This window comes from Chrysemys picta, chromosome 5 (assembly GCF_011386835.1).
Source record: "Chrysemys picta bellii isolate R12L10 chromosome 5, ASM1138683v2, whole genome shotgun sequence".
Taxonomy (NCBI): Eukaryota; Metazoa; Chordata; order Testudines; family Emydidae; genus Chrysemys; species Chrysemys picta.
The window spans coordinates 21228850-21254610 of record NC_088795.1 but is presented as its reverse complement, the minus strand read 5'-3'; the positions used below and the strand labels follow the sequence as shown (position 1 = coordinate 21254610).

Below are 25761 nucleotides of genomic sequence, written 5' to 3'. Positions count from 1 at the left end.
TCCCAGTCAGAAATGACCACTCGAAGTTTTGCCCTGGTATGTATGCCCAATCCTCCTGGTGCCTTTGTGGGTGGTGTTTACACTTTCTGACCCCTTGTGAAAAAGTGATTAGAAAATTGGAAAAACAAAGGGAGAAGGGGAGATGGGAGGGAACAGAGTGCTTGATGAGGCTGTATGACATGCATTTACCCATGCTAAAGCGTGATAACTAACAAAGAACAGATACAAAACTGTTTCATTAAATAAACATTTCAAACTGGTGTCAAAGTTTTTTCCTTAAAATCCACATCAGATTTTTTTTTTATCCCTGTGCCTTGTTTTTTTCAGGCTACCTTTAAAAGTCTTGTGGTGGTGTGTGTTTGTGTGTAGATGCTTGTGTCTGAGTTCATGATTTGTATCTATTGTATCTTAAATATTAGAATATAGGTTTCCCTAATATGCCATTGCTGGTTTTATTTTATTAAATCCAAGTTTAATAAATTTAATCTCCATTCCATGCCTTAAATTCTGAAAGAGTTACAGCTTTACCTCAATGGAAACGGCATAGCTTGTGGACGGAGAAGTAAAAAAGTGTTATCAACTCTGACTGACAAGTTTCAACTAAGCTTGCATTTTGTCTCATACACGAACTGTAGCGGGGTTGTCACCCCGCTGCTGCCTGAGGGGCTTAAGACAGCCCAGGAGAGGGCTGTGGCAGGAAGGAAAAGCCTAGGCTGATTAGAGGAAGCAGGCACAGCTGGGGCGATGCCCCAATCAGGGCCCAGTTGGCCCTTATAAGAGAGTAGTGGGCCAGGAGCAGAGAGACTCTCTCTCTGCCTTTAGAGGGAGAAGGGCCTGGCTGCTGGGGAGTGTACTTGGGTACCTAAGGTGGAGTAGGGCTGGGGGAAGGCAAGAGGAGCTGGGGAGCTCCGGCCTGGAAACCCCCCAGGCTGCCAGCCTAGTGCAAGGCCAAAAGGTACTGGGGTTGCAGAGGGCAGCCCACGGGTAGGCAGAGGCAGCAGGCCCAAACCCTCCTTGCCAGTGATGAGTGGCAATCAGACTGCAGTCTGCCCCAGTGAGTGGGGGCTAGATGGGGACTGGCAGTAGCCAAGACTGAGGCAAGGTGGGGATAGGTGGATGGGGGTTTCCTGGGGAGGGGAGCTCCACCGAGACTGTGGGGGTACTGCGAGGGGCAGAACCCCAGCAGAAAGGGGCACCAGGGTCCGGGAGGGACACAGGAGCCCAACAAGGCAAGACAGGGGCCCGCAGAGGGCGCTCCAAGGCTGTGAACAAGCTAATTCCCAGGACGACAGCAGAAGGCGCCACAGCAGTGAGTCTCTGCCCATTACACGAATGCATTAACTAAAATTTTACACTGTTAGAGTTCCTTTAAGTTAGGCTGTGCATGCTATATAAAATAATGCTGAGGAACAAGCCTTAGTGTTTGTGTGGGGGGGACTTAGCTGTCAAATAATATAAATCTAGTTTGAATGTGTGCTTAATGTGGTTTATCTATAAAATAGTATGCAAGCTGACGTGGGATATATGTTAACTGTTTTGGAAAGGAGGAGGTAGGTGTTGGTGCTGTATATGTGTTGTAAGTTTTGCTAAACTATTTTGTTTGATTGTATGTCCTTCAAAAACATTACTAAACCGAGGAAGCTTCTAATACAGTTTACGCAAATAGGTGCTAATTTCCAGTAAATAGAAGATGTTCTGAAGAAATACATTACTTTGAATAAAAGGAATAAAATAAATTGGAACAAAGGTTAGACATCGAATTCCATTAGGATCTCTTTACTGGTGCTTAAAGATTACTAAAGGAATTGTGTAGAAAGAGGAAATTATATTCCTGGTCCAGAATAAAAAAAACAAGTAAGCCTAATTGCTAAATTTGCATGGGTTTTGTAAAAAGTTTGGTAAGGAAATACAGCTATGTTTCTTTAGGACAGGAGACTGGCAACTGAAGAAAATATCCACTTAAAAAGATGTGTGTCTGATAGATTGGTACACTGCCAGGGCTGCCCCGGGGGGGGGGAGGGGCAAGTGGAGCAATTTGCCCCGGGCCCCACAGGGGCCCCGTGAGCCCTGGCCGAGAATCCCTTCCCTGGCTAGAGGCGCCTTTTTACTTACCTGGCAGCGGTCCGGATCTTCGGCGGCATTTCGGCGGCAGGGGGCCCTTCAGTCGCTCTGGGTCTTCGGCGGCAGGTCCTTCAGCGCTGCTGAAGACACGGAGCAACTGAAGGACCCGCCGCCGTTGCCGCAGACTCGGCGCGCCGCTTGGTGAGTATGTCCACTCCCCCACTTTGCCACAGGCCCCCTGAATCTTCTGGGCGGCCCTGTACACTGCCTATATACTATAGAGCTGGGCACATTATTTAAATATATAGATCACTTTTAAAAGTCCTTTTTTAATTGATGGAGAGTGGTGGTCTGGCATACATACAGACATAATAATTATCTATTTATATCGAAGTGATCAACAGTGCAGGCCTAGTCTTTGTAATAAATCACATAACTGAATCTCTCAATACTACAGTAGAAGGGAAACATTTTCGTGGAATGAGTTAACTCTAAGTAAACCTGTGATATTTAGATTTGTACAAGATGGCGGCCATTTAGCCATCACGATTCAAAACATATGCTCTTGGGAGCAGATGAAAGACTGGCTTTATACTTCAAAGAAGGGGGTCTCTGTTTAGGAGACACAAAGACTGATTGTACTTAATTATTTCTGAAACATGAAAAGTATGTTTTCCCTCCTCAGAGATAAGGGATCTACTTCGTATCACAGCAAGAGAGCAGTCAAAAAAACAATAATTTTCCTGGCAGATAAGCACATGGGAGTTTGCTAAATTTACCATGAAAGATATTTATTCCCCTGCAGCATGCAGCAGGGACCGAAAGCATTATTGATAATTTAAGATTTCCAAGACCATGGCCTGGAGTTGAAGCAGTTACAGACAGACATCCTGAGCTTAAAGGATGAAAGGTCTGCTATAGTTTCAAAACAAAGTTACCGCTGTCATTGTTTCCCAAGTTAGGAAAGTTGAGCCTTTTTTTAACCTCATGAAAAATGAGGCACTAAAGACAAAGGAAATTGTATTAAAAGACACACGTTTATTATTCCACCTACAATGTTGTATGTGCAATTTGGCAGACGAGGCTCCAGAAATGACAATGGAAATACAGGATGTCGGGTCATTGTTGGCCAAGGAAAGGGAGGTCTTACACTGAACTGGATGGTATTTCGGTCTGACGGGGTGCACTAACTTTTGAAAAAGAAACACTACAAAACTTTGGCGTTTTGTTCTAGGCATCAAAGACCAGAATTCTATTGATTTTGGTGAAAACCAGAAAAGCCTGACTTCCACTAATCCTGGTATGGGGGGACACTGTGCTACCGGTGGTTTCATTTTTGACACAAGCTTAAGCTCCTGAATATCTGTGATCAGTAAAGATTCCGTGAGGCTTTTTTACAAAAGCAGAGTTGACTTAATAGCACTTCTCCAGCATAGCTCAGGTTTCTCAAATATTGTATTCCATTTGGTGAGTCTCACTTCCTGAAAGATATTGACAAATTGGAAGGAGTTGAGTAGGGTGACCATACGTCCGGTTTTTCCTGGACATGTCCGGCTTTTTGGCAATCAAACCCCCGTCTGGGGGGAATTGCCAAAAAGCCAAACATGTCCGGGAAAATGCCGGCCGGGCACTTCCCCTCCCGCGGCTGTTCTGCTCCTCCCCGGACTCTTCGGCTCTGTTTAAGAGCCGAGCTGCCCGAGCGCTATGGGCTTCAGGCAGCCCCCTTGCCTCCGGACCCCAGCCACCGGCCGGGCACTTCCCCTCCCGGGCTCTGGTGGCGCAGGGTCCAGAGGCATGGGGGCTGCCCGAAGCTGGTAGCGCTCGGGCAGCTCGGCTCTTAAACAGAGCCGAAGAGGCAGGGGAGGAGCAGAGCCTCCGGCCGCGGCGGCTCTGCTCCTCCCCTGACTCTTCGACTCTGTTTAAGAGCCGAGCGCTACGGGCTTTGGACAGCCCCCATGCCTCCGGACCCTGCGCCGCCGGAGCCCGGGAGGGGAAGTGCCCGGCCAGGGGCGCAGGGTCCAGAGGCATAGGGGCTGCCCGAAGCCCAAGCGCTACCGGCTTCACGGTTTGCCGGGCAGCCTCCAGACCCTGCGCCCCCGGCTGGGCGCTTCCCCTCCTGGGCTCCAGCTGCGCTGGGGAAGCGCTGGCTGGGGGCGCAGAGTCTGGGGGCTGCCCGGCAAACCGTGAAGCCGGTAGCGCTCGGGCAGCCCTTTTCGCGTGGCTGGGAGTGGGAGGGAGGAGGGGCGGAGTTAGGGCGGGGAAGGGACAGAGTTGGGGCAGGGCTGGGGGTGGGGAAATGGGCGGAGCCAGGGCCTGTGGAGGGTCCTCTTTTATTTGTTAAATATGGTAACCCTAGAGTTGAGAAAACAACAACAAAATCTGATTTTCAGATTGTGCTCAGCACTTTAAGGTGTCACAAATTGGGCATGCAAAATCACTAATCATGTTGAAAATCTCAACCAAGGTGGTTAGTCTGATAAACATTTAACTTGATGTCTTTAAGTCCATGATCTTTCCAGACACATTTGTTGAACTTTCTGTGGATGACAATTGGCTTGTTCTATTATTTAAGAATTCTGATCCCCCCCAAAAGCACCTTTTAAATTGGTAGATTTCTGTATGTTTTACATTCCTCTGCAATAACTTTAAATTGGTTAAACTAATTTCAATATACTTTTAAACAATGGGTAAGTGTGTTTAATGACTACAGTCAGCCTATTGGGAACTTTATAAAACCACTATCAAGCAGAGTTTAAAAAGTGCATGTAAATAGTAAAGCAATGCAAAAAATGTGCACCCTTCAGGTTATGTTGCAAACCCAAACTCACATTGCATTTATGAACTTTTCGGCAAGCCTGGACCAATTTTCAAACTAAAATGAGGCAAATCCTGTCAACTTGCAGCTGAGCTCCTGGATTTGTTCAAACCTCAAACTCAAAAGCTAAACTGGAGTGATAAGAATCTGCACAAACCAAAGGCCAGTAATGAGTCGGCAGGAATCCTTGAAAAACCGAAGGGGCTGAATTTCAGAGTTCCAGTACGCAGTAAACGTTCTGACTCGCTTCAAACTAAAAAAGCATGAAACCACTGGGTACAGGAGCAGATTTGTGATGTGAGTCTGTTTCTAGAAGCACAATGGATTTAGACACGTGCAGTATATGTGTCTATCTTGAGGGCAGTTCATATCCCTGCTGTGCTGTGAAGTAATTACCAAATGTAGTACAGCTTTCATTTTACATGCTCAAGCTACCTCTTTTTGGATATGTATGTATTTTTGCAGGTTCAGTTTACAGACTTGATCCTGTATCCACTGCACATTGCCTCTGACTTCAGTGCATACAGGTGGGGGCCTTTTACACCCAGGGTGAAATCCTGGCCCCATGAAGTCAATGGCAAAACTCCTGTGGACTTCATTAGAGGCCAGGATTTCACCCCTAATTTTGAAAATTCAGCCTTAACTTCTTTGTACAAGTAAATATTTTCCTCAGGCCAGTCATAGATACAGTAACCTGAATGCAGATGACACGATAAGTTTCTTTTTAAGAAAATAAAATTAGATTCAAGGTGATGGCCAGCCATGAGCTCTTCCCTAGGCTGTGGAGAAAAGAGAACATAGCTCAGTTCAGCTATTAGTTTATTTCTCTACACAGATGAAGAAGTGCCATGTCGCGAAAAAGTATCCTTTAATTGCACTTTTAGTTTCTGATAGTAATTTCTTGGCCTGGATATGGATATATTAAAAACAAATGAACCTACCTTTTGGTAAGACTATTTTCTCCTCCTGGTGAAAATCTGAACCTCTCTTACCTTTTTCAAGCAAGAGGAATCTACCACCACCATAGTTCACTGAAGCCACCTGGACCCTGCTAGATTTCAAAATGTACTTGTAGGAAACTCTGTCCAATGAGGAGGCCACAGAGCTGAAGACTTAGTGAAGCACCACAATCACTAGCAGACTACAGTTATTGACCAAGGCATCCCCCGACCCCCAACTCATGAGGCCTTTTCAGATGCTGTTGCTATTCTCAGTGAAATAAGCTAGTTCCTTACAGTGAGCGATGCTAGGTTCTGGAGTTGAGTGGAAGCAAGACCGGGTTTGTGAAGCAATTTACAGTCAGGAAAAGTTCTATGGAGCATGGTTTTGCTGGTGGTGTGCCATGGAAAAGTAGTGTCTTCCTTCAAAGCAATGGCATAGGTTTGTAAGAACTTCTTGAGGAATCTTTCTGTACCAGACGTTCTCCACCATTTGTTTGTTTCCTTTCTTCCTGCCTCATCTAAATAACACTCTCTCACTTGGAAAAAAATTAAACGCTGCTTCTCCTCTCCGCCTCTCTCATCAAGCTAGCCATTGATTCCTTATGTGAAGGGAAGAAAGAGGGTGTTACTGGGTTTGGGTTTTATTTAAAATACTTGGAAAGGGCTCAGATTCAATGGTGATGGGGCAACATAAAAACTTAGACAGAAATTAAGGTTGGTTGGTTTTGAACTATAAAGCTTCAAATGGTTTGAGCTTTGGTTATCTGGCAGCCTCTGTGGCTAGCTGGTAGTTATAATTGGAGGAGGCACTTGTGCTGATAGTCCCATAGTTTAAAAGTGTGAGGGTGGGGGGGCGGGGAAGGGCACTGGAAAAGCATTTTCCAGAAAGAGTCCTTTAATCTGGAGCTCACTTCCACCTCCTTTATTTCATGGAGCCCAGATAGATTAACTTTCAGGGCATGCTGCAAGGTTCACCTATTTTTCTTAGGCCTTGTCTACACTACGGGGGGAGATTGATCTAAGTTACACAACTTCAGCTACATAAATAACGTAGCTTAAGTCGACGTACTTGCATCTACTTACCGTGGGGGCCACACTACGCGATATCAAACTCTCCCATCAACTCCTCTTGTGCTTCTCGTTCAGGTGGAGTACAGGAGTTGACAGGAGAGTGATCGGTGGTTGATTTAATGGGTCTTCACTAGACTCGCTTAATCAACTGCCGATGCATCTATCTCAGCATGTCGAACGTGCTGTAGTAAAGCCCTCTGACTGTTACAGGAGGTTTGAAGGATCTGGGGTTGTTCATGGGGTGTTACTATTTCTGGGCTTTTAGCAGTACTGTTAAGCAGGCTGTGCTGTGAAGTGGCTTGGGCTATAGAGAACTTTTTAAGAAGAACGTGTCTCCTTTTCTTGTGCTCGTAATAGTTGAACAATGACAAAGAAGTTGTGTAGGTGCCTTTTAATATATTTAAACTAGAACCAAGCAACTAGTGATTTTGGGGTACCTCAATTGTTTGGTCTCCAAATTCAGATACCTTAAAGGTGCGTGATTTTCAGATAGTGCTCAGCACTTTAAGGTGTCACAGATTGGGAACCCAAAATCATTAATCACGTTGAAAATCTCAACCAAGGTGAAAACAATGAAGAGTCCTTGTGGCACCTTAGAGACTAACAAATTTATTTGGGCATACGTTTTCAAAAGCTCTACGGTGCCACAAGGACTCCTCGTTGTTTTTGCTGATACAGACTAACACGGCTACCACTCTGAAATCTGTCAACCAAGGTGGTTAGTCTGATAAACATTTAACTTGATGTCTTTAAGTCCATAATCTTTCCAGACACATTTATTGAACTTTCTGTGGATGGCAATTGGCTTGTTCTATTGGAGGGTGATTTCAGTATCAATAAAGAGCATCCTTTGTTATAAACTTTCCGAGGAAGGGGAAACATGGCATCACTGGGAGCTTTTAGTTACAGTTTCATGTTCACCACAGGAGTAGGAGAGGTGCAGGTTGGCAAAATCTTTCATTTATTATTGTGAAGAATATGGGAGCTATCTGTATTAGTTTGATGAAGATTGTATACCTCTGTTGGATGGGTATGGTATTAATTGCTAAAGGAAAACTAGGGTTAAGTCAGTCTCAGGTGGTTTTGCACATATGCAGGAACCAAAGTCAGTGGCTCCAAATAACCCAGTTGTCGGTACTGCACTCACTATTCTCACTTTTAATTCTAGTGACAAGATGCAGTTTGCTAGGCTGCTCAGGATCACCTCCATATTTTTCATGATGTGAAGGCCGTGGCTGAAATACTGAAGCTGAAATTCTTGACTTAGTAAATATATGGCGAATCCATCCTGTCCAAGTCAGTGATTCCACGCTGCTTTTTGCCAGAGTTCTCCTTGGAGGGCTTAGCCCCTACCATGCTCTGATCCCCAGGATGGCTGGTAACCCAAGGGACAAAAGCCAAAAGGAGGAAATGAAAACAGTTTTGGAGGGATTAAAAGATTCAGACCTGAAGATGAGAAGGAGATTGTCTTGTGGGAAGCAGAATATACTTCATTCCTAGGTGTTGGTGTGCCTAAGTGGTTAGGTAAGACTGATATGCATGTTGCCCTTGTGCTGTTGTAACCTTTCTCTCTGATTGCTTTGTTCCTACGGATAAAGATATAATACTGTGTTTTGAAGAAGCTGTTCCAAGTCCTTGCATTTATCTACTGATTACAGGTCCCAAAGGGAATCCAAACCTAGCTCGATCTGCTGAGGGATCATGATTGGTTAAACATGGGGGCTGTAGCACTGAGACCCAATCTAAAAGTGGGATGAATCATGGGATTCTACTCTGAGAGAAGTGCCAGCATTGGGCCTGTCACTGGAAAGCGGAGCCAAGGATGAGAAGGAGAGTGGGGATCAAAGGCACATCTGTCCCTGAACAGTGGCAATTATAGTAACAGAGCATAATTCACTACGGCTATCGGAAAACAACATACCGTAGAGTTCCTTGACATTGTTCATCGGAATGAGCAATAGCAGCAAGGAAAGCTGTTGATCCCGGGTTTTACAGTAAATGACGTTAACTGTATGCGCTTATTGACGGTATATACTTTACTCCAAACATTTTGCTCTATACCTGTGTGTATCCCGGAACACATGTGGGGAGTGTCCGCACAAGTCTTTGCAAACATGTTAAGTACCTTGAATTTAAGTGGCAAATAAGTAACTCCCACATGCAAGTGAAGACAACCCTTTAGGATGGTACACATTTGATGCGAATTGTATACACTGACAGAGGTTTATCAGTAGTTGACATATCAGAAGGTCACTTTTTAATTTCCATGTGTTGATCTGTGACTTTTTGTTTATATCTCAAGGTCTGACTGCATCTTTGATATTGTTTGTTGTGGTATAAGAGGGAAGCCAAGAACTGCTGAAGAATGTACATCATCCATAATGAGAGAAGTAAGAAGGTGCACTTCTAAAGCCTGTGGAGTGATGATTAGTGAGCTGATGGCCAACTTTGTTTACAATTAGGCTAATGCCTGAATTGTTTATACTAGTGGTATGTTGTCCATTTACTTTGGAAGGACGATTGGCAGTAGTTTTAGAACACCATCAAAGTATTCTTTTCACTCAACTGTCAAGTGAGTGGAACACATCCGGCTTTTCTGGCCTGTAGACAGACTTCAGTTGTTTAAAGAAGCTGTTCATGTCATGCTGACTTTTCAAGTCTGGAGTTCTGCAAATTTTCCTTCTAACCAAGAATTAATGTTCTTACAAAGTTTGCATTGGGGATGTTGCCTTATCTGTGTGATAGGCTTTGTACAGTTGGTGTCTGAAGGTTCACTGATTCATCCAGATTTTTTTTTCCTGTTGGGATCTTGGGATTCTTCCCATCAAAAGGGCCTCGATGCTGATTTTTCAAAAATTTCTACCACCTCAAAAGCAGGCTCTGTGAAATAGGTTTTAAAAACTGGTCCACTACTCCCGCTATCAGTTACTTGTAATCAGTTCATGTCTAGCAGCAGGTGGATAACAACAGAAGGAGGCAACATAGGTAACTTACAGACAGCTAATATTATATCTCCTTATATGGTGCTCTGTACCATAATGTCCAAGTGCCTCAGAAGGGTCATCATGTTAAGGGACGTCCAATAGTCCATCAGCTTGAAACATCATGTAGCAGCACTATGTCATGCTAGCAATGTGGTTTCAAAGGGAAACTCTCACTTCCCTTCCCCAGTCCAGTCACTGTGCCGCAAATTGTTAATGTTTATGCTAGGAAAGTGAAATGGGAGCTGGTTTTAGGTTCCCAATTCAGTATAAGAAGCGGGAGAGAAGGGAAGCTTACATGCAGGGGGATGGGGAGCCACAATTTTTTTTGTCAATCTTTGCAGACAGAATTTGTAAAATGTTAAAGGGAAAGTCTCCTTAGCCAATTATATTAAATCTACCTGTGAAATGGCAAAACACTGGGCTGGTGCCCTTTTTTGCTTCTTTATGTGATATAAAGGTGGACTGAAAGTTTTTTCCAGCCACCCGGGAGAGGGGAGGGTCAGGGCCGGTGTTTCCACTAGGCAACCCTAGGCGGTCACCTAGGGCGGCAGGATTTGGGGGACAGCATTTTGCTGTCCTCGGCAGAAATTCGGCAGCGGGTCCTTCACTCGCTCCGGGACCCGCCGCTGAAATGCCCCGAAGACACGGAGTGGAAGGACCCCCACTGCCGAATGCTCAGAGGAGGAGCGCTGCCGCCTAGGGTGTCAAAAACTCTGGCGCCGCTCCTGGGGAGGGTGTTCTTGCTTAATTTTACCTTAGAAATATTAGGAATATCTTGTCTTGTTTTGCTGTGTTTTACTGGAGGTCTCCTTTGGATTTGGAAGTTTCTGAGCCATTTAATTGAAGGAGCTGAGAGGTTAAAACAACAGCCTCCTCCCTCTCAGTTTTAGAAATCACTTCCCTCTCAGTTAATCAGGTTTTGCTCTTTAGATTTTGTGAAATAATAAACATGCAGATTCTGGAGATTTAGGATAAAAGCAGGGCATACAAGACCTGCCTGAATTATTGTAAACAACAAGCAGAGGTGTATTGTTCAAGTTCTCCCTTTCTAATGATGACTGAAACATCTCTCTGCAGGGAGGCAGCTAGTCTGCTGTTTTCCCTGATTAAGGAATGATTCTTACTGAAGACTGTATTTAAGCTTAGAAGTGACATACAATGTACTTCTTACAGAGCTGCATCTGTTGTGAGAATCTGGGGCATGTGGGTGGGTGTAATGAGTTAAGTGGGAAAGGACAATCTTGCTGTGACTGTAAGTAATCTGTGATTGTAGAAGCAACCATGTGACTGGGGCTGAGTCTGTCATGACTTTGCAACTGCGAAGAAGCCTGCCTGGGCTGAATTTAGTTTGGTGACTTTACCCTATAAAAGGAATGTCTTAGTACGATAATATAGCACTTGATACAACCTGCTGTCTGCATTATTCAAGTGTAAGTAATATTGTTAAAGGATGGCTGACTTCCACTTTTTTCAGGGAAAAAAATGGAAGGGTTAGACAGTTAGTAATTGCCTAGCATGGTGTGTTTTTTGGGAGGGAAAGCCAGAGGGATTCCCCCTCCCAAACCAGGAATAAGACTCCCCCATTTCTGACTTTGATATCTGATAGGGAGCCACCTAAGGCCCCCTAATAGTAACAGCAAGGGGTGATCAGAATTAGTATGTGGAAGCTGTGGGAAGAAGTGGGTCAGCATCATTACTTTGCAGCTGGCAGGGAACTGGGGGAGAGGGGAAGCAGGATCTAGCAACTCCACATCCAAAATCCTGCATTAATTAAGAGAGGAGAGCAGAGCAGGCATGAGTCAGACCCCTCTGCTCCCTTAAAGATAGCAGAGCGGGAGCAAGCACTCCAGGGGCAAAGCTAAGAGAGTGGAGAATCTCCCTCAAAGACCTTGTGAGTTCAATCCTTGAGGAGGCCATTTAGGGATCTGGGGCTAAAATCTGTCTGGGGATTGGTCCTGCTTTGAGCAGGGGGTTGGACTAGATGACCTCCTGAGGTCCTTGCCAACCCTGATATTCTATGATTCTATGAAAACTTGCTCCACAGACACAAAATATTGGAGTTTGCTTAAATAAAATAGAAAAAAAATGGTTTGGAAAAAAAATGTTGGTTAATTTTTTTTTGATTCTCCATAAAAATATTCAGCTTTTGAAAACTAAAACACCTAAGAACTGAAATTTTTTACCAAAAAATAATCCTTTTTTGATGAAAAACTAGAAAATATTGACCCAAAAGAAAAATTCCCCCAAAATCTTCATTGTGATTGTCATCACCACCCATAGTAAACATACTGCAAGCCAGATTATGCCCTCAACAATACGTGTACAACCCCATTGACATCAAATGATACTCAAGTATTTCACTTGAATAGAGCAATAGCTGAATGGGGTAGGCAGCTTTTAGACTACAGCAACATTACTCATTGTCTCGCTAGTACAAATGATGGATGAATTTGTAGCTGTTTTCCCAGCAGATGGGAGTTATTGCCCAACTTAAAATCCATAATCACATTTTGATACAAATCCAGCCTTCTCCACTGAGCTCTTTATACAATAGAGCAAGAAGACATGGGCTTACATCAAAGTATAATTCTGACTAGTAAATGTCTCACAAAGTCTGGGCTAGACTCAAGATGAATTGCCTTTCTATTCTACTCCAGATGGGAAGACCATATAAACTAAGCCTATTGTGGAGAAACAGCTGCTTCGAGCTTGCACAAGTCTGTCTTGTATATCTGCATATGATTTTATATAACACTAACCTGATAGATTATATCTGGCATCCCTTCATAGAACATTTCAGAGCAGTGATAATATAAGCAGTGATTTGGAGACACAGACCTAGTGGCGATTTGTGCATTTTGCAGCTGATTCAGCAAAAAACTTGGAAAACCTTAAATAAGCCCCAGACAACAAATGTAGCTTTCCATTTCACATACACCATCATGTGCATTTAAAAAAATCAACCCTAACCATTCAGATTTAGTACTATGCACAGACAGAACACTATGTAAAAATAATTCAGGCAGGGTGGCCTAGTCAGGGCCAGCTCCAGGCACCAGCTGACCAAGCACGTGCTTGGGGCGGCACCTTGTAAGGGGCGGCCAATCTTGCGGTGGCGGGGGGTGCTTGGGGTTTTTTTGGGTTTTTTTTTTTTTTTTTGGTTCGGCGGGGCAGCACTCAGGGGGGTGGATTGTTTTTGTTTCGGTGGCTTGGCGCGGCGCTCGGGGGGTGGTGTTTCGGCAGGGCAGTGTGGCGCTGGGGGGGGGGGTGTTCTTGGGGCGGTAAAAAAGTTAGAGCTGGCCCTGGGCCTTGTAGAGCACTGGATGGGGACTCAGGAGAACTGGCTGCTATTCTCAACTCTGCCACAGGCCTGCTGGGTGATCTTGGGCAAGTCACATCAACTCTGTGCCTCAGTTTCCCCATCTGTAAAATGAGGACAGCGCTACTGACCACCTTTGTGAAGTGCTTTGAGATCTGTGAATGAAAAGGGCTATATAGAAGCTATATAAAAGGGGGGGGGGAACAGCACTCTGTCGCAGTAAGTCTCAGAGCCCGTGATGTGGGGCTAAAAATAGCAGTGTGGATGTTTAGGCTTGGGGTGTAGCCCAGACTCTGAAACCTGGGGAGGGGGTTGGCTGGTGCTATGTACTGCTGTTAATGTCTTGGACCATAATGTTGTGTTGGGATCTCTTGAAGCTTCATTTTTTTTCCTTTACAGCTCAGGTTCAGTGCAAAGCTTTTCATTTTGGGCTGGAATGTCTGTGAAAGTTTTGGTTTTCTTTTGATCCCAGTCCTTCCTTCTGGGGTTGTACAATTTTGTTGGCTGGCTATTGGCTGGCCCCAGTGAAAATTTTGTTTTAAATACTTTTGTGCAGCACCCCAGATAATCTGTTAGGCCAAGAGCACTAAATAGATAAATAAGCTACTTCTATATTCAAGATTCTCACTATCAAAAAAAGGCAACAAGAGGTCATAGAAAGTACGCAGAAGGAAATGACTAAGGCAGTTTCTCAATTGATTAAATTCTTATTGATGACCAATATTGTCTGACTGTACTTCCCCATCAGTCTGCCTGCCTATCCATCAGTTGTCTTTTGTCTTATACTTAGATTGTAAACTCTTTTGGGCAGGGACCATCAATGTTGGTATAGTGCCGAGCACAGTGGGGTCCTGGTCCTTGACTAGGGTTCTTAGGTGCTAGGATAATAACACATCTGAGGTGGCAATCAAAGTCAAACAGCTTAATGGGATTAAATCGGGAGGCCCAGATAATCTCCATCCACGAATATTAAAGGAACTGGCACATGAAATGGCAAGACCAATAGCAAGGATTTTTAATTTATCTGTAAACTTGGGAGGGGGCATACCATCTGACTGGAGAATTGCTATTATAGTTCCTATTTTTAAGAAGGGGAGATCTTAAAACAAAGTTTGAGAGAGAGAGAGTAATTAAGGACATAGAGGTAAACAGTAATTGGGATGATCTACAGTATGGTTTTACAAAAGGTAGATTGTGCCAGACCAGCCTGATCTCCTTCTTTGAGAATATAACTGATTTTTTAGGCCAAGGACATGTAGTAGTTCTAATCTACCTGGATTTCAGTAAGACGTTTGATAGAGTTCCACATGGGAAATTATTAGTTAAATTGGAGACGATGGAAATCAATATAAGAATTGAAAGGTGGATAAGGAGCTGGTTAAAGGAGAGACTACAACAGGTCATACTGAAAGGTGAACTGTCAGGCTGGAAGGAGGTTACTAGTGGAGTTCCTCTGGGATCGGTCTTGGTACCAGTCATATTTAACATGTTTATTAATTACCTTGACACAAAAAGTGAAAGTTTGCTAATAAAATTTGTGGATAACACAAAGTTGGGAGGTATTGCCAATATGGAGAAAGACTGGAATATCATACAAGAAGATCTGGATGACCTTGAAAACTGGAGTAATAGAAATGGGATCAAATTTAATAGTACAAAGTGCAAGGTCATGCACATAGGGACTAACAACAAGACTTTGCTATAAACTGGGGATGTATTGGTTCAAAGCAACAGAGGAGCAGAAAAACCTGAATGTATTGATTGAGCTCAGGATGACTATGAGCTGTCAATATGTTGCGTCCGTGAAAAAGGTTAATGCAGTCTTAGGATACATCAGGCAAGGAGACAGTAAACCCGTTAGTACCAGTGCATTGTGTAATGGTGAGACCTCATCTGGAATACTGTGTGCAGTTATAGTCTGCCACAGGGCCGGCGCTTCCACTAGGCAACCCTAGGCGGTCGCCTAGGGCGGCAGGATTTGGGGGCGGCATTTTGCCACCCTCGGCAGAAATTCGGCGGCAGGGGGTCCTTCCGCTCCGGGTCTTCAGCAGAAATTTGGTGGCGGGTCCTTCACTCGCTCCGGCAGCTGCTGCCGAAGTGCCCCGAAGACACGGAGCGGAAGGACCCCCACCCCCGAAGACCCCAGGCCCCCTGAATGCTCAGAGGAGGAGCGCTGCCACCTAGGGCGGCAAAAACCATGGCACTGCTCCTGGTCTGCCATATTTAAGAAAGATGAATTCAAACTGGAACAGGTGCAGAGACTGGCTACTAGGATGATCTGAGGAATAGAAAACCTACCTTATTAGAGGAGACTCAAAGAGCTTTGTTTGTTTAGCCTAACCAAACGAAGGCTGAGGGGAGAAATGATTCCTCTCTATAAATACATCAGAGGAATAAATACCAGACGGGGAGAGGAGTTATTTAAGTGTCAATATGGAGACAAGAACAAATGGATATAAACTGGCCATCAACAAGTTTAGACTTGAAATTAGACACCAGTTTCTAACCATCAGAGAAGTGAAGTTTTGCAACAGCCTTCCAAGGGGAGAAATGGGGCAAAAACCCTAACTGGCTTCAAGACTGAGCTTGGTAAGTTTATGAAGGGAATGGTGCGATGAGACTGCCTACAATGGCATGTAGCCGATGTGCCGCTGCTAGCAACAAATATCTCCAACAGTCGGCGATGGGACACTAGATGGAGAGGGCTCCGAGTTACTACAGAGAATTCTTTGGTAGGTGTCTGGTTGGAGGGTCTTGCCCACATACTCAGGGTCCAACTCGGGTGGCCAGCCTGTGGCTCCGGAGTCACATGCGGCTCTTCAAAAGTTAATATGCAGCTCCTTGTACAGGCACTGACTCCGGGGCTGGAGCTACAGGCACCTACTTTCCAATGTGCCAGGGGGGTGCTCACTGCTCAACCCTTTGCTCTGCCACAGGCCCCGCCCCCACTCCACCCCTTCCTGCCCCCTCCCCTCAGCCTGCCGTGCCCTCACTCCTCCCTCTCTCCCTCAGAGCCTCTTGCATGTCACAAAACAGCTGATCGGGAGGTGTGGGGAGGCAGGAGGAAGCACTGATTGGCGGGGCTGCCAGTGGGCAGAAGGCACTGGGAGGGGAGCTGATGGGGGGCTGCTGACATATTACTATGGCTCTTTGGCAATGTACATTGGTAAATTTTGGCTCCTTCTCAGGCTCAGGTTGGCCAATCCTGGTCTAACTGATCACCATATTTGGGCTTGGGAAGGAATTTTCCCTCGGGTCAGATTGGCAGAGATCCTTGGTTTTTTTCCACCTTCCTCTACAGTGTGGGGAATGAATCACTTGCAGGTTTAAACTAGTGCAAATGGTAGATTCTCTGTAACATGATTTGAGGACTTCAGTAACTCAGCCAGAGGTTATGGGTCTATTACAGGAGTGGATGGGTGAGGTTTGATCATGATGGTCCCTTCTGCTCTTTAAGTCTGAGTCTGATTTATTTATTTATTTATTTACTTTTTCAACTCCCTAGATGGCTGTCTGTGGAATCATTGCATAAAACACTCATCATAATTCCTGTCTGCACCGGTAATTCCTGTAGAATATTTCCTCCTCTTGTAATTTCGTATGTTTCCAGATAAATGCATGTCTATTTAATTCTTGAGGGAATATTTTATATAGTAAAGAGCATCATTCCTAATTCCCATAAAAGCAATTTCTTGGTTTCCTCTGACTGATTAGTTGGCTTTCTCAAGGCAGGTAAACTTGCCAAAATCAATTTGTGCCCATTGTCTCAACTCTCCTTTTGTTCCTTTGCATTAACGCAGTCTGTCATTTTGTGTTTATCTTTTCACTTATTGTGGTAAATGAGCGGATCTTCTCTTCCAGCCCACATGTGTGTAGGATGAAGAGGAATAAGGAAACCAAATATCTCTCTGCCATTTTTCAAGTACCTTGGTATCGAAGAGCCAGATGCAGTAAACCAGCTTAAAAAAAATTTACAAGAGAAAGATGAGGTCAATGGGCTGGATTAAATGGTTAAGGCAGACAAGAAAGGCCTCAGATCTTTTTTCTAACAATATAAACTTAAACATTGTTTTTTAATGAATGGTAAAAATAAGCTACACGTTTGTGTGTGTGTGTGTGTGTGTGTGTGTGTGTGTGTCCGTGTGTGTGTGTGTCCGTGTGCATGCATGCAGTCTGCACTTTATGCATTTCTCACATCGCTGTATGTTTTCTAAAATCTGATACCTAGGTGACACACAGTCCTGAGGTCCAAGAATGTCCCAGCCCCATGGCAGGACAAGATGTTAATCATGTAGGAAATAACCCTTGCCCAATATTACAAAGGCAGGCAGAAAAATCAAGATCTCTGACAAAACATTTTAGGAAATGGATTCCTGACCCCATATTTGGCAGTCAATTTAGCCCTGTTCATATGAGCAAAAATTACTGGGCCTGATGTTCAGCTGGTATAAATCAGTACAGCTCCATTATTTCAATGCTTCCAGCTGAAGAACTGGGCCAGAGTCTTCAAGCACCTAATTATTCTTTATTATCTGTATATTCATAGTACCTAGGAGTCCAAGTCATGGTCCAGGACCCCACAGTCCCTGCCCCAAAGAGCTTATAGTCTAAGGATAAGACAAGAGACAACAGACCGGCGAGTACAAGGTAACAATGAAATGGTATTGATCAGTATGATAGGCAGTGGTCTCAGCACACCCACAGCCTAATGGTTACTGTTTTCATACAACATTAATACTCTGATATTCTGTTAATATCCAAATATTGATTTGCTCTTTTCTATTAGTAATTATTAAACAGAGAGAGGTCCAAAGCTATTCTAATTGTTACCAATTGTTTCTGTCTGCCATCTGTTTTCCCCTTTCAGGTCAGAGGGGCTGGTGCTTTGGACTTCAGAGGGTTGTAACGGAGATATTTCCAATGCCCATTTGTTTTCACTGGGCCATTTCAAAATGCCTTACTGTGTGACCTTTGCACTGCAGTGTCATGGATTGTAGCTGTTTATATAAAGTGACAATATGAAAGGCTTTTTTCATTTTCTAGGGCTTAGGGTACCATTTCTCCTTGATCAAATATTTTCTGTTTGTTGCGTAAGGTTCCTAGAGAGCCTGGACCTACTGGCTCTGTAAGTTACATTGTTTTGATTAATATTATATTGTATGTAACGATTATGTGGGATCTAAAATATATATATATATAATTAAACTAGAAAAAAATCACCTGGGTTATCTGGTACAATGTTTATAGGATGCAGAATATTTGCCACTTTGAAATGATATATGCATTAGAGGCCAGATCCTTAGCTAGTGTAAATCAACATAGCTCTACTGAAGGCATACCAGCTGAAGATCTTGTCCATCTTTATAGAAACCATTTTTTCTATTAAATGTAATTACTTCCCAGTGATGCTTTAATTCCAGGGCATTTTAAAGTAAGGATAGCTTGTATTACATCTAATTACTGTACTCCCCCACCCTTATCTGCTCAGTAGGGATATATGACTACCAAACTGCAGCCAAGAACATTGTGCCACACGCTCCTGATGTCTTTGCTCCCAGTGCAAGCTAGAAAAATTACACCACTCGGTTCCATTTCTTGTCACCCTATGATGTACTGACTTGGGTTTTGAGACAAAAAATCTAAAATCTACGAAATGCAAATTTTTAAGGAGATTTCGCATCAGTGGAATTCGAAAACGTTCACATAGTAAACTACAAAGAACATGAGATTATACTTAATGTCTCCTTTCCCCCCAAATTCCCTTTCCTGTACTGAGACTTCTGCAAAAACATGGCAGGAATTGGACTAGCAGTAGCAAAAGAGTGTTGGTGTTGCAAAGTGTAGAAGCAGGTATTCAGGTTCTACTCCCACATAGCTCAGACCTATTGTATGAAATAATTTCTCCTCGTTGAACAACACAACCAAAAGGTAAGAATGATGGCTATCTAGCAAATCCATGCAATGAAAAGAGGATAATTCAACTGGAAGGAAGTCTCCACTTCTACTGAATCACCTCAGTGAGTGAAGCCTCTTGTAAATATATATGTATATAAGAAACTAAATGACAAGCTATGGCTCTATTGATATATATAACTACTATCTGATAATAAACTGAATAGCATGAACCTTAAACTAGTCATATTTTCCCTGGGAATATGAAACTAAACTAATTGTACAGAACCACTTTGAATGTGTTTTCTACTCTGTGTGTAGTTTGAAAAACTCCTCGTCCCCATATAGCGTATTTGAGATGAAAGCCTATTTTTAAGTGTTGTTTTTTCTGTACACAAAGAGCAACTGCATATTTTCAGCATGTAGGTGTTTTTTACTTTAGATTAAGAAGGAACAAAAGTAAAATCTCCAGACGAGAATTCAGTGCAAAACTCTTTTGCAAAAGTTTCAGCAAGTAAGTCAAAATGGCTGCTGTCTCTGCACACAGGTGGAGTTGTCCAAAATGTAAAAGCACAGAGCACAGAAAGCAATGGCAGGATATTTCTGGCTAAAGATATCATGCAAAGTTTTGTGTGTTAAATTGCACAGTAAAGGTATTGCTATTAAATGAAAGTGGCTATTAACGGGAGGACGTGCTCAGGTGGATTCTGTGCACATGTGTATTTGTGGACGAAGGCAGGAGCCAGATAGAAGGAGAATAGTAAAAGTCTGGGCAAAGGTTTACAATATGATTTCAAAATTTTGAAAAGCATATTCGGACACTGAAATAACAATGGCTGAATTGCAAAGGAAGAAAAACGCAGCTAAAATAAACTATTTTAGCTATTTGTCTTTCTGCATAATAATGCTGCAAGGGGTCTGAAAGTTTGAGTGTGGTTGGATGAATGAAAAGAGAGGGGATAGTGTAGAAAATGACCAGTGGGAAGACCAAAGGAACTGCTCAGTACTGTTTAATAGCCGTCTAATTCCTCTGATATTACCCTGCCGTTCGGCTGGTTACATGAATAGGGTGCTGGAACTAAGAATACTGTGGGTGTGGCAGCACCTCCTGGCTTGAACTGATTTCCATCATGTACAGGGCTTAAAGTTTTGTTAAATGGCTTTCAGCACACCCACTATACAAACTGTTCCAGAACCACTGGTTACATAGATGGTCAGATTTTATTTATAATAGAATATTGTTTTAACTTAATAAAAAGCTTTGAAGCAACTTATTCCAGAATGAGAGCAGCTCTCTATACAAACCTGTTCTTTCACTGTTTGAACGTGTTTGCCTCTTCTACAGTATCTCTTTAGCTCATATTAGACAAGTATCCCGACTATCAAAATGGATCAAAACAAATAGCCCCTGTTCCTCCTCATTTAACTGACGCTGTCTCCCTCAGCAGATTTCTGCACTGACTTTTTGCCTCTGGACACCTACTGTAGTTCGTGAATTTAGTTTCATTCGTAGTGCACTTGTTGTTTGTACAGAGCACAAAACCTCCAGGCAGTTCAGCGCAACAAGCAGTCAAAAAAAGCCTAACGGCAGAATAGCAGGTATATTGCAGGTATGTTTGAGATACACTTACAAGCTAATATATACAGGAATTGTTCCACATAACTAATTATTATACCTGACTGTAGCTAGCTTGATTAGTCCCTCAATTCTGTGTTTAATAATCCCCAAACTGCAAAAATGATACATTTTAAGTACTTGCTGTACAAGTGCCATATAGGGCAGGAGAATATAGTTCTTTCTACCTAGTAGCAGCAATGTATTTAAAGGGGAGAGAATAAGACTGGAAAAGGAAAATTGAAAAGAGAAGAGAGAAGTCAGTTTCTTTGTCATATTCAATTCTTAGATATCACTCACTTCTATTGCAGTAATGTCTGGTCAATGTAATCCTTCCTTCAGGGAACAGGAATTTCTCTGAATGCTAGTCTGGGTTGAGGAGGGTTATGTGTATATCACTGTGTGAATGTGCAGACCACTCCCACTTCAAACTATGCAGTCATCAGTTTCTTTACACACACTCACATGAACACATTTTCAGAATAACAGAGACACGTCATTTCCTCAGATAAGGACCACACGTAAACATGAATTCTGTTGGTATCTTATCTTACCATTCCATCTAAAGGTTAACTGTAGGAAATATTAAAAATGGGGTCAGATAATACAACAAAAAAGTCAACAGCACCAGAGAACTCAGCCAAACCAGACTCTTGTGTTTCAAGGCTAGATCCTCAGCTGGTGTTAACTGACATTAATCATTTGATTCAGTGGAGCTACACTAATTTATACCAGCTGAGGGTCTGGCAACCCACTAGCCTAAACTTGCCATAGGCTTGTGCTGTGACCGTAGACAAGTCATTTCAGCTTCACTGTGCCTCAGTTTATCCCTTTGTAACCTGGATGCAATAACAATACCTTACCAGAGGGGGAGGTGGTGGTATACAGCTTAGTGTTTATAAAATTGCTTTCAGATCCTTAGATTAAAAGCACTACAGGAATGCCAAGTAGTTTTTAAATACTAATGACACCTCTACTCTGATATAACGCTGTCCTCGGGAGCCAAAAAATCTTACCGCGTTATAGGTGAAACCGCGTTATATCAAACTTCCTTTGATCTGCCAGAGCGCGTAGCCCCGCCCCCCTGGAATGCTGCTTTACCACGTTCTATCCTAATTCATGTGATATTGGGTCGCGTTATATCGGGGTAGAGGTGTATTTTTATTTATTGCTATTTATTGTAATGATGATAAAGTAAGAAATAGCCAGACGCTTCTCCACTGTCCCGCTACAGCATAATTTGGCATTCAGCAGGGATTGCACTGGACTGCTATCAGGGTTGCTTCTCCTCTTGATACCATGAACAGTATGTGCTGAAAGTTCTTGCTCGTTTCTCTGGCAGCTTGATCTTTAAATAGCTTATTCAACAGAAGATTAAGGGGAAGGAACAGTCTGGTATTGTTTACTGTATATTTGCATTTCTCAAGTTGAAAGGCAGTGCTGATGTTGGCCCGAATTGCAGCAGCGTGTTTGGAAGGACACTCCTCCAGCTTTGTTTTGCCTCAAGAGAGCGGGTAAGCCCTTGTCAACATACTAACTTGGTGTGGTTTAGGTAAACTGATGCAAACCCACTTATTCCAGTTCATGTTTGTTTATTTTATTTGAAACCTGTTCCTGGTTAACTTAACAAAAATAAGCCACATTCTGTACTAGCTGAAGTTGTCAAACTGTTTTAGGTGTATCCCCATTAAGTATGCATTACAGTAATCCAATCTGAGACCAATGAGATTGTTCAGTTCTGGGTGCTCCATGCCTGAGCATTTTTACTTCTATTTGGTCTAAAAACTATTACATTTGAGCCACTATGTACAATTCCTGTGCACTTCACAGTTTCTATCCCACATTCAGTGTCCACGATCCCATTATTGTTGTTAGCTGCCCAGACCTAAACAAAATTTGAGGACTACCACCAAGCTTTGGTTCTTCAATTTTGCTGTCCGTCTGTTTTTCCCATACTGAGTGAGGGATGATCTTTATGTACTTGTGATACTCTGTCCTGATTGGCCTTGAATTTATAACACCTCTTTTTGTGACCAGTCTTTTCATCGTACCACCAGTTTGGTGAACTGCTTCCCTATTTTTTTACGATTGCAAATCTCTTTGGTTTTACTAAAGAAATTTAACTATTTTTATAGCACTTCGAAGATATCATTAATTGAATTAGAATCTCCTGTCTCATCATGCCTATTAGACACAGATTTGTATGAACTGGGCTCATTTGGAACATGGTGCAACAGAGCTACCTGGTGACCTCTGCCATAAGAATAGGCATAAAACCTCCCACACAGGCAGGACTGGCTCTGGCTTTTTTGCCGCCCCAGGCAAAAACGCCTCCCGCTGCACCCCCCCACCCCCACCCCCAGCGCGGCAGGGGAGGGCGCTGAGCCCGGCTGCGGGCCGCTCTCGCCAACCGGCCGGAGTGCTGGGGGGAGGGCGGAGAGCCCGGCCGGGGCTCCGCTCTCCCCGGCGGCCAGAGTGCTGGGGGAGGGTGGCGAGCCCACTGCGGCTCTGCTCTCCCCGGCGGCCTGAGCGCCGCGCCGCCCCTCCTCCAGGTGCCGCCCCAAGCACAAGCTTGGTGGGCAGGTGCCTGGAACCGGCCCTGCACACAGGGATGTTGTGAGGCCTAATTAAGATTTGTAAATGTTGATCAGCATTCTTCACAGATGCAGGGAGCAGGACTAACCAGGGCACCGCTCTCCTGCATGTAGGAGGTGCTTAATTCCTAGGACTGGCAGCATTAATCATCTGCCGCATAGTTGCTAAACGTTGTATAAATGCATTCCAGTGGTATGATCACCACACGTTACTTTCCTCCCCTCCCCCCCCTCACTATCCCAACCTCTGACAGCAAAGAGGAACTTGATACATAGAGTCAAGCTTCACTGCAAGGGGCTGGTCTACACATAGTTTTTGTGCCAGATGCATAATAAACCTTAATTCTGGTTTCACAGCTTCCATATGCTGTAAATGTAGTTTTTGTGTGTGATATCAATATAGCTCGGTAACCAACTGTATACTGCTATAATTTCAGGCTAGGTGACGTTTTTCAGCCAAAACTTTTCCTTTTTTGGGCAAAAAAAATGCAGATTTGGATCAACCATAATGTTTTGTGAATATGTGTTGATTTCAGCAACTTGTTTTGGTCAAAACAAGAAAATAAAAAAAATTGTTAATGTCAGAACGGTTCCTTTAGACATGTGCAAAATAAAATACTTGCATATTTTTGGGATAGCTTTGGATGCCATTCAGAAAACCAAGGAGACAGAGCACCTTCTGTCCCCTGGTAACCTCTGGTCCAGTGGTTTGGACACTCACCCAGGATGTGGGAAATCCAGGTGTGAGTCCCCACTCTGGAGCAGGGACTTTGAACCTAGTTTTACCTCCTCCCAGGTGCGTGTGCTGACCCTCAGCGTCTCGAGTATTTTGGGCCAGGTCTCTCCTGTTCAAGCTGTCCACTTTGTATAAATAATTAAATATTCATTGGACCAGAGAGAGAGACTCTAGCCTGGTGGTTAGTTCATTTATTGGAGAGTAGGAAGAACACATAGTTTCCAGTCCCATGTGAAGGGAATATTTGATTATTTATACAAAGTGGAACAACTTCAACAGGAGAGGTTGAGGGAGCTCTTCTCCAGAATATGGTACAGCCTGGGAGTCAGGCTATATCCTACAGCCTGGGGGATTAGGAATGGGTTCATGTCCCTGCTCCAGAGCAGGGATTTGAACATGGGTCTTCTATGTCCCAGGTGAGTGACCAAACCACTGGGCTAAACGCTTTAAGGGGACCGCTGCCACCTCAATGTTGTGAGTCTAGCCTTTCATATCCTTTAGTTTGGTTAAAATGCACAAAACAAAATGTTTTGTCTCAAAAAGACTTTTTTCCCCAATGTTTTTGATTGGCCAAAAGTGCTGAAAAAATTGGTTTCAGTTTGGGTTGAACCAAATGTTTGTTTCCAATTGTTTTCAGATCTGGCAGCAAAATGAAAAGAGAGAGACAAGGTGGGTGAGGTAATACCTTTAGTTGGACCAACTTCTGTTGGTGAGAGAGACAAGCTTTTGAGCCACACAGAGCTCTCCTTTCCCAGACCTGCAGGTACTCCCAGCATCACAGCTAAATGCAAGATTGTTTAGCATAAGTAGTTAGCACATAGTGTAAGGGACCATTCAAGTTAAAGTGGCCCATTAACACCTCTGCAGAGTTAGGACAAAAAGAAGGGGATAGTGGGTTACAGATTATTGTAATAAACCATAAATCCAGAGTATCCAGTCCATGATTTTTAGTGTCTAGTAATGAATTTAAGCTCCCATGCTTGTCTTTTGAAAGCGTTGTTCAGGATTTCCTTGATAGGTCAGATATAGAGTGATCATTTTGGGAAAAGTGTTCACCCATTCCACAGCTGAACTATCAAGCCAGGATTTCACCTATGTTTTAGTCTGTATAACTGTGTTCATGTTAAATGGAACCCACCTTCAGCCCCTTGTACAAGAAACCTACATAAGTAGAGTCTTCCCCCACCACAGTTTTGAAAGTCCAGTGGGTGAATGGAGATCTTGATCATGCAAACTGTTACGTGTGCATTAACACTCCCATTAACTTCAGTGGCACAATTTGGACATGTAAACATTGCACAGGTGAGTAAGGGTTTTTGCCGGATCACACAGTAGATTTATCATTCTGAAGAATAAAATAATCCCTTTTTCTGTTAGATTCTGATCATGCACAGCCCCAGTGATATCTGCTTAATTTATTTGAGGACAATGAAGTAATTACACTAGATTCCTGAAACTGGAATGATTTATACCATTAAGTTTAAAACGATGCAGTTGGTAATGCAATGAACTGATTTAGACTTAGCTTCCTTTGATAATGATTTCCTACAGTTTAAGCTCTTTATATATTTTTCCATTTCAGCTTACAACAGATGTTTACAGCATGAAAAAGAGCACTGAACTGCCTACTTCTACAGACCAGTAAAGCAGAGACTGTGATTTACAATCTGGAGCAAGAGATGCTTCATGTAAGGGAACTTTTACTAGTCTCCAAATTTATGAAGGGTAGACAA

The 25761-nt window shown here is 43.4% G+C and overlaps 1 protein-coding gene across 1 annotated transcript in view; it reads right to left on the bottom strand.

Annotated features, from left to right (window-relative positions):
* Positions 1-21089, bottom strand: part of HPGDS (hematopoietic prostaglandin D synthase) — a 65343-nt gene extending 44254 nt beyond the window's left edge. The window contains exon 1 of the mRNA XM_005278460.5: positions 20999-21089. The gene's annotated coding sequence lies outside the window, so the exon portion shown is untranslated. The remainder of the gene's footprint in view (positions 1-20998) is intronic.
* Positions 21090-25761: the final 4672 nt, after the last annotated feature.